This window comes from Silurus aristotelis (assembly GCF_946808225.1).
Source record: "Silurus aristotelis genome assembly, chromosome: 8".
Lineage (NCBI taxonomy): Eukaryota > Metazoa > Chordata > Actinopteri > Siluriformes > Siluridae > Silurus > Silurus aristotelis.
Window position 1 is genome coordinate 16,173,364 of NC_139581.1, and position 12,841 is coordinate 16,186,204.

The 12,841-nt window shown below is 37.1% G+C and overlaps 1 protein-coding gene across 2 annotated transcripts in view; it reads left to right on the forward strand.

Moving 5' to 3' along the window:
- The window catches only part of dph1 (diphthamide biosynthesis 1), a 93,403-nt gene that overhangs the window by 26,074 nt on the left and 54,488 nt on the right, over positions 1–12,841 (forward strand). The window lies entirely within an intron of this gene.

A 12,841-nucleotide genomic window follows, 5' to 3' on the forward strand; every position in this document is an offset into this window, starting at 1 on the left:
CCCATCCAAACAGAACCTGAAGTTGTGTGCCAGGGGTGTATCAATATAGCACCTTCTTAGCTCTTTTAAAGGAGCCCTAACACAAACATGTTTACATGCATCATACAGTTTCAGTATGCAACACATTTCCAGTACAGTGTGAGCATGTTTGTTTTGTAATACATTTTATAGATTTTTTTTTTATATTACTCTCTTCTTAATTTCTCTCAGGATTTCCTTAAATACAGTAGCATAGACATATCCTATGGCTGCACAATTAATTGCAGTTTTTAGTGTGATAAACATTTTTTTTCCAACAGTTAATTAATTATCATTATCTGGAATATTATTGGGCATGACTAATTAAAAAAATAGTAATTCTACAATCAAAGAGATTCATAGTATCTACATTATTATGCCATAGTGGAAACATTATGTTGTAGTGAAATTAATATTTAAGAAATTAATATAAAAAATTGTGGCGTTATCTGGTTATCTAATAAATTTGAGTAATGCCAAGCAGTGCGATAGCACCACCACACGTTAGATCAGTCGGTCGTGTTCTGCAGGGAATCTGTCCAATCTCAGTTCTGCAGTCTGCACCAAACCTTTTGGGACTTCGGATTTGGCTATTTGATATTTTTTGATAACCACCCTCATTACATGCCTCGTGGTGAATTCAGAAAAAGCTCCATAATACTGAAGCATGTCATACTATTCATTAGTGCACTGCTATCACACTGTCTGGCAGACATTATGAAGCTCATCAACTGGACTGAGTAGACCACTATATACAGTACAATGTTCTTTTAAAAATACTAGGACCGGTGACAGCAGTTACAGTAGTAATTTTTCAAGCTTTTCATAGGTGGCATATCAGACTGTGGCAGGACCCCAAATGCCACACATAAGCATGTCCCTTAGAGGATCTCTGGTTCTAGCTTCCTGGAGATGTTCCATTTATTGTTAGCTTTCCTAAGGGCAAATCCTGTACCTCGGCTTTATAAATGTGCAGAAAGTATACACAAGTTAATTGCATCCCAGTTTGTTGAGGCATAGATGGACCTTTTTGCACTGGCAGGTCAACATATTGCTGGCTGTGGTCTTTCCTGGCTAACAGGACAAGTTAAAATAAACCAGAACTTACTTTTTTTCATCTGCTCCATGTTTGTCCAGATCTGCTGCCCCAAATTGAAATAGAGAATGGACACATTTAGCCTGGTCAACTGTGCTTATGGGTTTGACCTCTTTGTATGAATCTCCGACTTAAGCCTTCACTCTAATACTACTGTAGGTGGAAGCTGTTCTATGAATCTTGTGGGTTGCATAGACTGGATTCAGTCAGTACATTGCCAGAAAAAACCTTCAGGGACTGCTAGACAATGCTATTTTCCCATCTGTGGTCTATTTGGCTGCAATTTCAGTGTACCACAGCACCATAGATGACATCTCTCTGGTATCTCATAAAGTTCAGATCTTTCTGAAAGTTCTATCCACTATGATTCCATAAAGGCCCTGGTATACATTCAGCTAAACAAACTTTGAGCTGTGCTGTGAGAAGCTAAAGACATTCTAGTTTTGTTTTGACTTTTGTGTATGAATGCCCCAATCACAGTCTTTGTCTTATATCACATTTGTCCATGTGAATGATGCAGAAAGCAAATCCGCTGTGGATCATCTGCAGCTGTTCGTTTTTTGTAATTAAACTGTATTGTTTGCCAAAACCACAAGAACATTGTCTCAGCAAGAAATATATAAAGGCCTTAAGAGCATGCTGTGGGATGTCCTCTTAATGCTGAATATGCTAAAGGCACTGATTATCCTATACAAGATGCTGGAAAGCTTTTTGCTAGTGATCACTTTGGCAAAAACTGTAATGGATCTGCATGCCCTGATAAGATTGCATTGTACGCATTGGTTGCCAGAAGACTCTGGGCTGACCTTGGTGTCAGATCACACAAATATGTGAAATCAATCAAATGATTTTGCAGCTTTCTAAACAATTACCTATAGTCTATCTGCATACCCAGCTTCTATAACAACCTTCCACTTTTTAAAGAGTGACCCCTCCTCAATGGCATTACTTAGAGGCATGATATTTCAGGGCACTGATACCTGGGGGTTACCAGTGGTGAACATTGTAGACACATCATCTAGGTAAAAAAAAATAAAAAAAAATAAAACAGTTACATAAGTATGCATCTTTGTCAACTCTACTAACCACCAGAAATCCTTGGTACCAACTGACTGATAACTCTGGGAATGTATGCGTACACAGATGCACAATAAGGTATTCAGGTTATTCTCACAGTTTTTGAAAATGTAGCATAGCTGCAAACATAACTATATGTATGATACAAGCAGACAATATTCTACAATATTTTGGCAAAGCGAACCAAAAGTAAAGCTAAAATTTAGTCATGAATCTTTAGACCAGTTTTACAGATGAAAGTATGTTACAGATCAATTTGGACATGGCTACAAACAAGTTTTCTTTTTTTTATTATTTTTTTAAACTGATATTACTGAAAATATATTGTCTTTAACTTTGTTTTACAGTTTGCAGCCTACTGACACCCAAATTATCATGTCATGATGTCATGACCTCTCCAATTGTATACATCTAAAGAGGCTATAGAACAAAAGGGAAGTGGTAGAGTTTGGTTTTTGAACATGCTAATAATTTCGTGTAATATCCACAGCTCAAATTTGCCAGACATCGTTGTAATACTGTTGTATATATTTTAGTTTCCTGTTTGCCTGCTTTGTAACTTACTGAAGGCATTCTGGAGTGTACAGGAAAGCATGTTTATATGTTTATATAGCCAAAAAGTCCACGTATTAAGATCATGAATCAGATGCCTAGAATACTGTACATGATCAGCATGTTGTTTTCAACATTTATCTGTCATAGTGAACTGGGCTTTACAATACTAAAATGTATACAGAACAGTAAATTGCCTGAATTATCATGTTCATTAATAGCCTTTTCAATATTAAGCCAGATAATCATGATAATTTTAGCTACTGTTATGGCTATTAAGGGATTCTTTTTGTATGTCTGCTACGAAAAGGCATGGAGAAATGAAATTGCTCTCTGATTGCATGCTGGGTTGAAATCATAATTGTGGCAAATGGCCTATGAACTACTCAAATGTCTGAGCCATTTAAGCTTTTAAGCCTGTACATATGGCTATTGCATGGTGAGAGAGTCTCAGTACCTCATGGTCATATGTCAGTCTACATGGATTTCACACTTCACCTGTGAACAAGTGCTCAGACGTTTCTGATTCACACCTTCAGTCCTCTGTTGCAATTATCTTGTGTTCTCTTCCCTTCCTTCTTGTTGCTTTGTCTGCCCATCAATTAGAGCCAGTCCTCTCTCATTTCCTTAAAGCATTTCATTATTTAGCACATGGTTATCTCCCTCGCCTTCTCTTTTGCTGGGTGTGTGCAGGATTCTGTGTCTAAAGGGGTGTAGGTTTTTGATGGCCTCTTTCTTAGTCAGGCTGTTGGAATGGAATAAACATGTGTTCCCTTTTTTTTATTTTATTTTATTTTTTTCTGCAGACCATGTGCAGAGCCTCAGTCCTTACTTACGCTCCAGTCTTAAGCTAATGAGAGCAATTACTGTCTGCTAATTACTTGCCTAAACCCCTGTCCCTTCTTGACACCAGAGTTTTGTAGCTCTCCCTCTCTGCCCTCCGTCAGAGCTCATGGTTATTTTGTTTAATGTGCAGCAAAATCGACAGCATAAAATTATTAATTACAATCTTGAATAAACACACAGTTATGCAAATGAATACTGTAAGTTCAAAAAATGTTTTTCTAAATATTACACTTGATTCTGTTTGGCCTGTCTGCAAGACATATTTTATACTGTACACAGAATACTAAAGGATTCTGAGAGGGGTGTTTATAGTAGAAATGTCCAGTATCTCTAGTGCTTTGTAATAGTCATAGGCAAAGCAGTAAATTTAGATTTTTTTTTTGCTATAAGGACAGATGACTTTGCAGTTTCTCAGTAACATCCTGAGCTGCATTTTTGTTGTCTTCTTCAAAATAGACAGAACCTTTAAGCGAGGAAAAAAAAAAGAGAGGCTGCCGAGGGAATGTTGGTTGATGGCTGATTTACCATAAGCAAGAGCAGGATAACGCTAATGAACGTGATGCAATAAAATTGTAAAATATGATGTGTTTATTTAATTGATGTTTACTCAGAAAACACTTCATTCGGAACACTTGTACTGCTCCTTCATTCAATTATCTAATAAACCATTACTGTGGCTGAAGTGAAATGAATAGAGTGTCAAGTAAATTTTACATCAACCCTCAGAATAATGAAAAATGGAATCACAGTGATTTTGAGGATGGCAGAATTGTTGGTGTCAGACAGGCTGTGTTTTTTTTCTATTTTTGTGCCTGCTGATCTACTGGGATTTTCACACCTAACAGTCTCTAGGCTTTACTCAGAATTGTGCAATTAGAAAAAAAAGAAAACTTGCAGTAAGTGGCAGCTCTGTAGCCTTGTTTTCATAAAAGTCAAAGCAGAATGGGCAGACTGGTGTAAGTTGACTGAAAGGCTACAGTAACTCAAACAATTTGTACACTTGTGCTAAGCAGAAAGGTACCTCCGAATGCCCAATACAATATATTCTAAGAACAGAAAGCTGAAGCTTCAAACCTGAACTGTTGAAGACTGGAAAATCATAACCTGGTCTGATATATCTTGGTGAAATGGTCAGAATTTGGTTGGATCCCTAGACATGCTTTTAGTCCAGGCTAGTAGAGGTGGTGTAATGTGTGGGAAATGTATTCCTGGTGCAGTTTGGGCAATATAAATATCAATCAATCAGTCAATTAATCATTACTTAAATGCCAGAACCTATTTATTGTTGCTGATTGTGTGCACCCTATAGTGCATTCGGAAAGTATTCACAGTGCTTCACCTTTTCCACATTTTGGTATATTACAACCTTATTCAAAGATTGATTTAAATTCATTATTTTTCTCTAAATTCTACAAACAATACACCATAATGATAACATGAAAGAATATGAGCTCAGGTGCATCCTGTTTCTACTGATCATCCTTGATGTTTCTACAACTTGATTGGAGTCCACCTGAGGTAAATTCAGTTGATTGGACATGATTTGGAAAGCTCACACCTGTCTATATAAGGCCCCACAGTTAACAGAGACATGATTCTATTGAAGCACAGATCTGGGGGAAAAATACAGAAACTTTTCTGCAGCATTGATGGTCCCAATAAGCACAGTGGCTTCCATCATCTGTAAATGGAAGAAGTATGGAACCACCAGGACACTTCTTAGATTGGCTGTCTGGCCAAACTGAGTGATCAGAGAAGAAGAGCCTTAGTCAGGGAATAAATTGTCATGCTGGAAGAAGAGAACCTTCCAGAAGAACAACCATCTCTGCAGCTCTCCACTATGATGGAAGCCACTCCACAGTAAAAGGTACATGAAACAAAACAAAAAACAAAACAAAAATTAAACTCTTTGGCCTGAATGCCAAGCATCATGTCTGGAGGAAACCAGGCACCTCTCATTACCTGGCCAATACCATCCCTACAGTGAAGCATGGTGGTGGAAGCATCATGTGAGGATGTTTTTCAACAGCAGAAACTGGGAGACTAGTCAGAATTGAGGAAAAGATTAATGCAGCAATGTAAAGACATCCTTGATGAAAACCTGTTCCAGAGCGCTCTGGGCCTTAAACTGGGCTAACTGTTAATTTTTCAATAGGACAATGTCCCTAAGCAAACAGCCAGGATAACACAGAAGTGGCTACAGGACGACTCTGTGAATGTCCTTGTATGACCAAAACCTGATTGAACATCTCTAAAGAGATCTGAAAATGGCTGTGTACTGAAGCTCCCCATCCAACCCAATGGAACTTGAGAGGTTTTGCAAAGAATAATCGTAGAAACTATCCAAAAACAGGTGTGCCAAGCTTGAAGCGTCACACTCAAAAAGACTTGAGGCTTTAATTGGTGCCAAAGGTGGGTTTTTTTTTTATACATTTTCAAAGATTTCAAACACACTTATTTTATATTGGCATTTTGCGGTATTGTTTGTAGAATTATTTTACAAATAATTAATTGAATCCATTTTGGAATAAGGCTATAACATAAAATAGGGAAAATGTGAAGCACTGTGAATACTTTTGAAGCGCTGTATAGTGATTTCAAAACTGTTATAAAGCAAAAGCTGTCTCAAACTGATTTTATAAAAGCAGTTTTACAGAAATACATTGATTCAGGATATTAATTTAAAATGTATAAATTATATCCTATGAATGTACTAATTTATGAGGAAGAAATTTTGAGAAAACCAAAATTAAAAGGGAACATATCCTCATCTATATAAACGTCTCCTCTATAATTGTTCAGTAAGAAAACTGCAAAAATTAAATTTGTATAATTAGGAAATTCATTAAATTCAGTGGCTGGTCACCAGGGCCACCAAGGTCTTCTTTGCTTGCCTAAATTTTTATCAGAATCACTGACTAACGTTTAAAAACATTTTCCCCATGAATAGGTATTAAATTATTCCCAATAGTCAAACCTATTCGATTCATTGCTTTTCATTGCTTTTCTCTTGGGTGTTCTGCAGCAAGGAGCAGCATCACCGAGTGTAATTTTACATTGGAGTTTGTATCCAATCAGATCCCAACTGTCACATCACGTTTTGCCATCAGAAATGACGAGCGCAGACTATTGGTAGCTTCAAATCCTTGCTTCTTGATGCTGTAGCTTTAACCAATCAGACTGCGATTTGGCCAACCTGAGGCCCCTAAGTTGGCATCCATCATGCCGGCACTTTCACATCCTTTGATTGAATGATCAGACAGTGCACTAAAAGTTTTGCCTCAATTACCATCCAAAGCCATATTCCTGGTTTCAAAGTGGTATCATCCTAATGAATCTTATGTATTTTTATTTTTAATATGTCCATGTTGAGTCGTTCCCAGAAGCAGTGAGTGGTGAAGTGATGAAGACTTCAAGCAGAATTGGGACATCAGGATAAAAATTCTATGGAGAACAATATACAAACCCATACCCATTACAAAGACATTTGAATACATTATTGATGTGGAGTTTCATATTTATTTAAAATTTATAATTATACCTTCAATGTGAGCATTACCAGGCACTGCCAGAAATAACATCAGATCAGAGAAAATGCGCAGATAAAATTTTACCCATGAAATTGGCCGTACTGAATGGTGGCCATGGTTTTGCGACAGCACGTCTTGTATTAATTTTGCTATAACCCGATGGACAGGTCTAAGAACACAAATAAAATCCTCCCCTGGGTCTTCTGATGCCAGAGTGTGTCTGTCTGAGACTGATAAAAAGGGTCAGCAGTGCATCGTGTTGTGATCCATTCCATTTTTTTTCAATCTCTGTCATGTGCTTGGGCTTTTGTGTGATCCTAACTTGTCTGTTTTTTAATCCATTAAGCTCCAAAAATGTGAATTTCTGTTTCTCTGTGCTGATTTTAGTCGGCAAGCTGTTGGAGGACATGCTGATTTTTTTTTTCATTCAACCATATACTTTCTACATGCATATTTTGCGTGTTTGTTTAAATTGGCAGTGATATAAAATTAAGGAAGCAGTAATTACTGTGTATATCAGGTGGTAAAAATCTAGCCCCAGGCTCATATTGTTGGTGTGCCTTTGCATGAATGTATTCATCAATCTCATTAAAATAGCTTTGATTAAAACAATGCCTGCCTTAAGGCCTGGGCATTAGGATCATGATGGATCTGAATAGTCGGCTTATTTTGTGCTGGTGATGATATTTTGTTATGGTTGTGTATTGTGATGATAGTGTGTTTTGTTATTCCAAAGCTCAATGGTCACCTTCCTACATATATAAGTGCACCTTATACTGTAGGCAATGGAAGAAATAGTTTCTGCAGTGTATCTGTATGCACGTGTGTGTATGTATGTGTATGTATATACAGTATGTATGTATATGTGTGTATATATATATATATATATATATATATATATATATATATATATATATATATATAAAAATGTGTGTAAATGAATGAATAAATAAATATTAGGGGTGTAACGGTACACAATATTCACGGTTTGGTATGTACCTCGATTTTTAAGTCATGGCTCGGTACAATTTCGGTACGGTTAGGGGAATAAATGCAAAACATTAAATTGCTTGCCGTTTTTTTTTTTTTATTAACTTTTAAAACAATTTAAAATAAAATGCCTGCTTGGTTAAATAATATATAAAATAATATTTAAAAAATATAAAAAAATTTAATATACCGTAATTTCCGGACTATTAACGCACCTATATATAAGCCGCACCCACTGAATTTGACAAATATTTTTATTTTGAACATAAATAAGCCGCACCTGTCTAAAAGCCACATTGTCTACATTGAAACTAATGAACTTTACACATCCTTTAACGAAAGACAGTGTCTGTTACACAGTGTAACGGGTGAAATATGTTGTGACTCCTTTAAGAGCAGAACCGCATTATTCCGCTATTACTGCACGTGTGGAGACCGAGGAATATGTCCTTATTATTTTCTGATGCTCATTTCTACGTTTCTTTAAAGTTTGTGAAACCGGGAAAAACCCAGGAAAAATTAAATAAGCCGCTTCGTTGTTTAAGCCGCGGGGTTCAAAACGTGGGAAAAAAGTAGCGGCTTATATTCCGAAAAATACGGTTATAAATCAAATGAATGCAATACACTCATGTTGATTACATAGGCACAAATTAAATAAATGAAATAAAAAGTTTATTAATAATAATAATAAATGCTCCCAGAGTGTGAGCCAGAAACTAAACAAACTTGCGGTCCGCTACTTAATGCGTTCCTGAGGAAACTCAGATTTTCCGTAAAAATTATTGCATTCGGTATGATACGTTTGTACCGAACCGAAAACCCTGTACTAAAAAAACTTCAGTACGAATGCGTGTTACACCGTTACACCCTTAATATATCTAATATTTATCTACTTATTATTTTTTATGCCACATTTGGCATTGTTTCACATCTGGTGAATCATATAGGAAGCGTGATGGCTTATATTTGATCTACAGTATGTCTTTATTTAAACTATGGCTTTTTATTTGGTGGGAGCACAATGTAATGATAAAATACAGTGTAATAAGTAAAACATGTAGACCAATTATCCATAACCTTAAATCTCCAGATGGATGGATAGATAGACAGACAGACAGACAGACAGACAGATAACTGGGTGATGATCGGTGTCTGAATCTTAGTCATGACATGCGTGAATATTATTGATGCATTGATGGCATGTACTGGAGATGTTGCACCGCTGTAATTAAACATATTAAAACATAAATATTTCTGAAGGAATAAAAGAGTTTTTGAGCACTTCTTAGAAAATGCCAACAACCTTTCAGGGCCAGCTTTGCCATGCATGCTATTCCTGTAGGCTAAACTTAAAATTTCAGCTCATTAACCACATCAGCATAATGGAGATTAGCCATCACCACTTCATTGTCCTCTTTCACACTTAACAGGTATCAGCGGTCTGTCCGTGTGTGTGTGTGTGTGTGTGTGTGTGTGTGTGTGTGTGCTTCTGTCAGCCTGTCTGTCTGTCTGTCTGTCTGTCTGTCTGTCTGTCTGTCTGTCTGTCTGTCTGTCTGTCTGTCTGTCTGTTTTAGTTCTTATATAAGAAGCTCACACTGGGCAGAAGGAGCACCAGCATCATGCCCACATATACTAGAAAGATCTGCCAACTCTGTTTTTTTTCTCTCTTTTTTTTTTGCCTTTCTCTCTTTCTTTTACACTTTCTTTTCTCACGGTGCCTGATTAGGAGCCTTGCGTACTATTCAGCGTGATAAGTGACATACCTACACAGCCATGTGTTGCTCTGTCTCATCGATGCGAGATCTGAGAGTTCACGAATGAGAATAAGACAGCCAGTTAATGAGGCCAGGTCTTGTATTCACTTTATGGAGGATCTATTAAGTTACAAAGAGTTAGTGTCCAGATTGAGCTTGTAATGTGACAAGGCCTATAAAAGGCTTGTGTAAAGCTGGTAATGTGCATTGTAAGATTTTCTAGCGCTTGCTATTAAACCAGCAGTGCCTGACTGTTTTTTTATGCTAATGATGCAAGTTTGTGTTGCAATCATAAACCATTATTTTATTGTTATTATTACCGTTGCATTTCAGTTTACTGATTTTATTTTGTTGTTGTTGCCATTTTCTAATGAAATCTGACTTAAAGTGCAAGAGATCTCTCAAGCAGCATTGATACGAAACAAAACGAAAGTGAAATTACCAACTTAATGAGGTAAACAGGAGTGATGTGAAAACATAAAAAAATAACGCTTTTTGGTTTTATTTTATTTCCCAACAAAAATGCATGTTCATCAATGTGAATCGTGAAGTGTGATTTCTCCCACGGTGCCCTATAGACACATGCATGTGGTTGTTGCACTCGGTGGATATGATGAGATCTGATCTGAGCGTTGGTCCCTCTGGGCTTCAGGGCTGATTGCAGAAAGAAGAGAAGCAGCAACACCTGAGACTGTTTTCAGGTCACAACTTGAGTATTGCATCTATACTACAGCATATCATCACTATTGAATCCATTAAGTGATGCAGGTAGAAAGGACTGTGACACAGGGTTCTTGAGGCCACTATGGTGTCTGATGTGAGTATGTAATGATAATGATGTGGGATCAGTTTTTGGTGTGTGCAAGTACCAAATGGATAAAAGAGTCTCAAGGATCAATGAAAGGTGAAAGGAAAATGGAAAAGTTACAAAAGTAGCTGTTAAAATGTAAGAAATAGCAACATGAATGTTCAAGTACATTCTGTCAAGATGGCACAGGGGCAAAGGTGAGAGGGTTTACCCGCAACGCTGCTAAATTTGCAAATGTCAAACACATATTTTTTGTCATAAAAAGGTAGACTCTTTAGAAACATCATAAAAAAAAAAAAACTACACTTTGAAAACATCTGCCTGTGTTTATAGAAGTTGTTTAACAGTGTCTGGGATTGTTAAACATGGGAAAATTTTCTCATGCCCATGCTTAGATTTGTGCAAAAACAAGCAAATAACAAAAGACAACCCCCCCACTTTTGGAGATGCTTCTGCCACCCTGGAATGTTCTTTGAGATATTCGTTTTGATGGAGAAGGCAACATTCACAAATGTTGCTCGCTTTTGCATGGTTGAGATTGCTGACACTGCTGCTACTATTCTAGGCTCCACATTTGACTCGCTGTCTTGGGTTCACTGATCGGTGTATACAGTGGCTTCATCAGCACTTCTTCCAGCGATCATGCTCCGTTGCTGACTTTTTCACTGGACTCTGCCCTCACATTTGTTCCTAAGGATAAAGGTTTATGTAGTAATGTATAACGACCTTGTTTTCTTGATGAGAATTTATAGCGAGACGTCTAATTACACGCACCGAACGCCTTGCTGGCACAGCCATCGCCGTTGTGCCTCTGAGTCAACACTGATTATTTCTGAAACAATATAATAAACATAACGCATTGGTCTGCATACAGCTGGGCATCTCTGCATTAAGCCATAGGAAGTACTTGCCTTTCTAAGCTCGGGCCTTTTTTCGCTGCCTTTTGTCAAGGTTATAATCACAGAGCTACACACAATCCTCCGCCCACCTAAAGCTAGACCAACAAGCACACACAGTATCTTCCTCTCTCTCTTACTCCTCTCTGACTGATCAGTTAGCACAGTTAACAAGGATTTGCACAAGCACAATGATGTTGACGGCAGTAGTAGCACGGAAGCTTTGGAAGCTTATCTGTCTGAGCAGACAGCTGATTAGAGATAAAGCAAGGGCTAAATCCCACATGCACCAGCAGGTAGTCAAATGGCATTGTGGGTAATATAGTTAACCAAAGTGAAAATAGTCATTTGTCAATGACAAACTTTTAAAACAATACACATTTTTCTAAAAAAAAATCTCAGCTGACATCAGACATCACACATTGATTATAAGGACTTGTGTGATGTTGCTTTTTTTCTACATTGCAAAATATCATTAATAAAAAAAAAAATAAAAAAAACTTTTTTGATGATTAAACCAATATTATATTGCATGTTTACATTCACCCAAGTCTGCTGATGTATCAATATGTGTGTGTGTGTGTGTGTGTGTGTGTGTGTGTGTGTGTGTGTGTGTGTGTGTGTGTATATATATATATATATATATATATATATATATATATATATATATATATATATATATATATATATATATACAGTGAGGAAAATAAGTATTTGAACACCCTGCTACTTTGCAAGTTCTCCCACTTAGAAATCATGGAGGGGTCTGAAATTGTCATCGTAGGTGCATGTCCACTGTGAGAGACATAATCTAAAAAAAAAAATCCAGAAATCACAATATATGATTTTTAAACTATTTATTTGTATGATACAGCTGCAAATAAGTATTTGAACACCTGTCTATCAGCTAGAATTCTGACCCCCAAAGACCTGTTAGTCTGCCTTTAAAATGTCCACCTCCACTACATTTATTATCCTAAATTAGATTCACCTGTTTGAGGTTGTTAGCTGCATAAAGACACCTGTCCACCCTATACAATCAGTAAGAATCCAACTACTAACATGGCCAAGACCAAAGAGCTGTCCAAAGATACTAGAGACAAAATTGTACACCTCCACAAGGCTGGAAAGGGCTACGGGGAAATTGCCAAGCAGCTTGGTGAAAAAAGGTCCACTGTTGGAGCAATCATTAGAAAATGGAAGAAGCTAAACATGACTGTCAATCTCCCTCGGACTGGGGCTCCATGCAAGATCTCACCTCGTGGGGTTTTAAT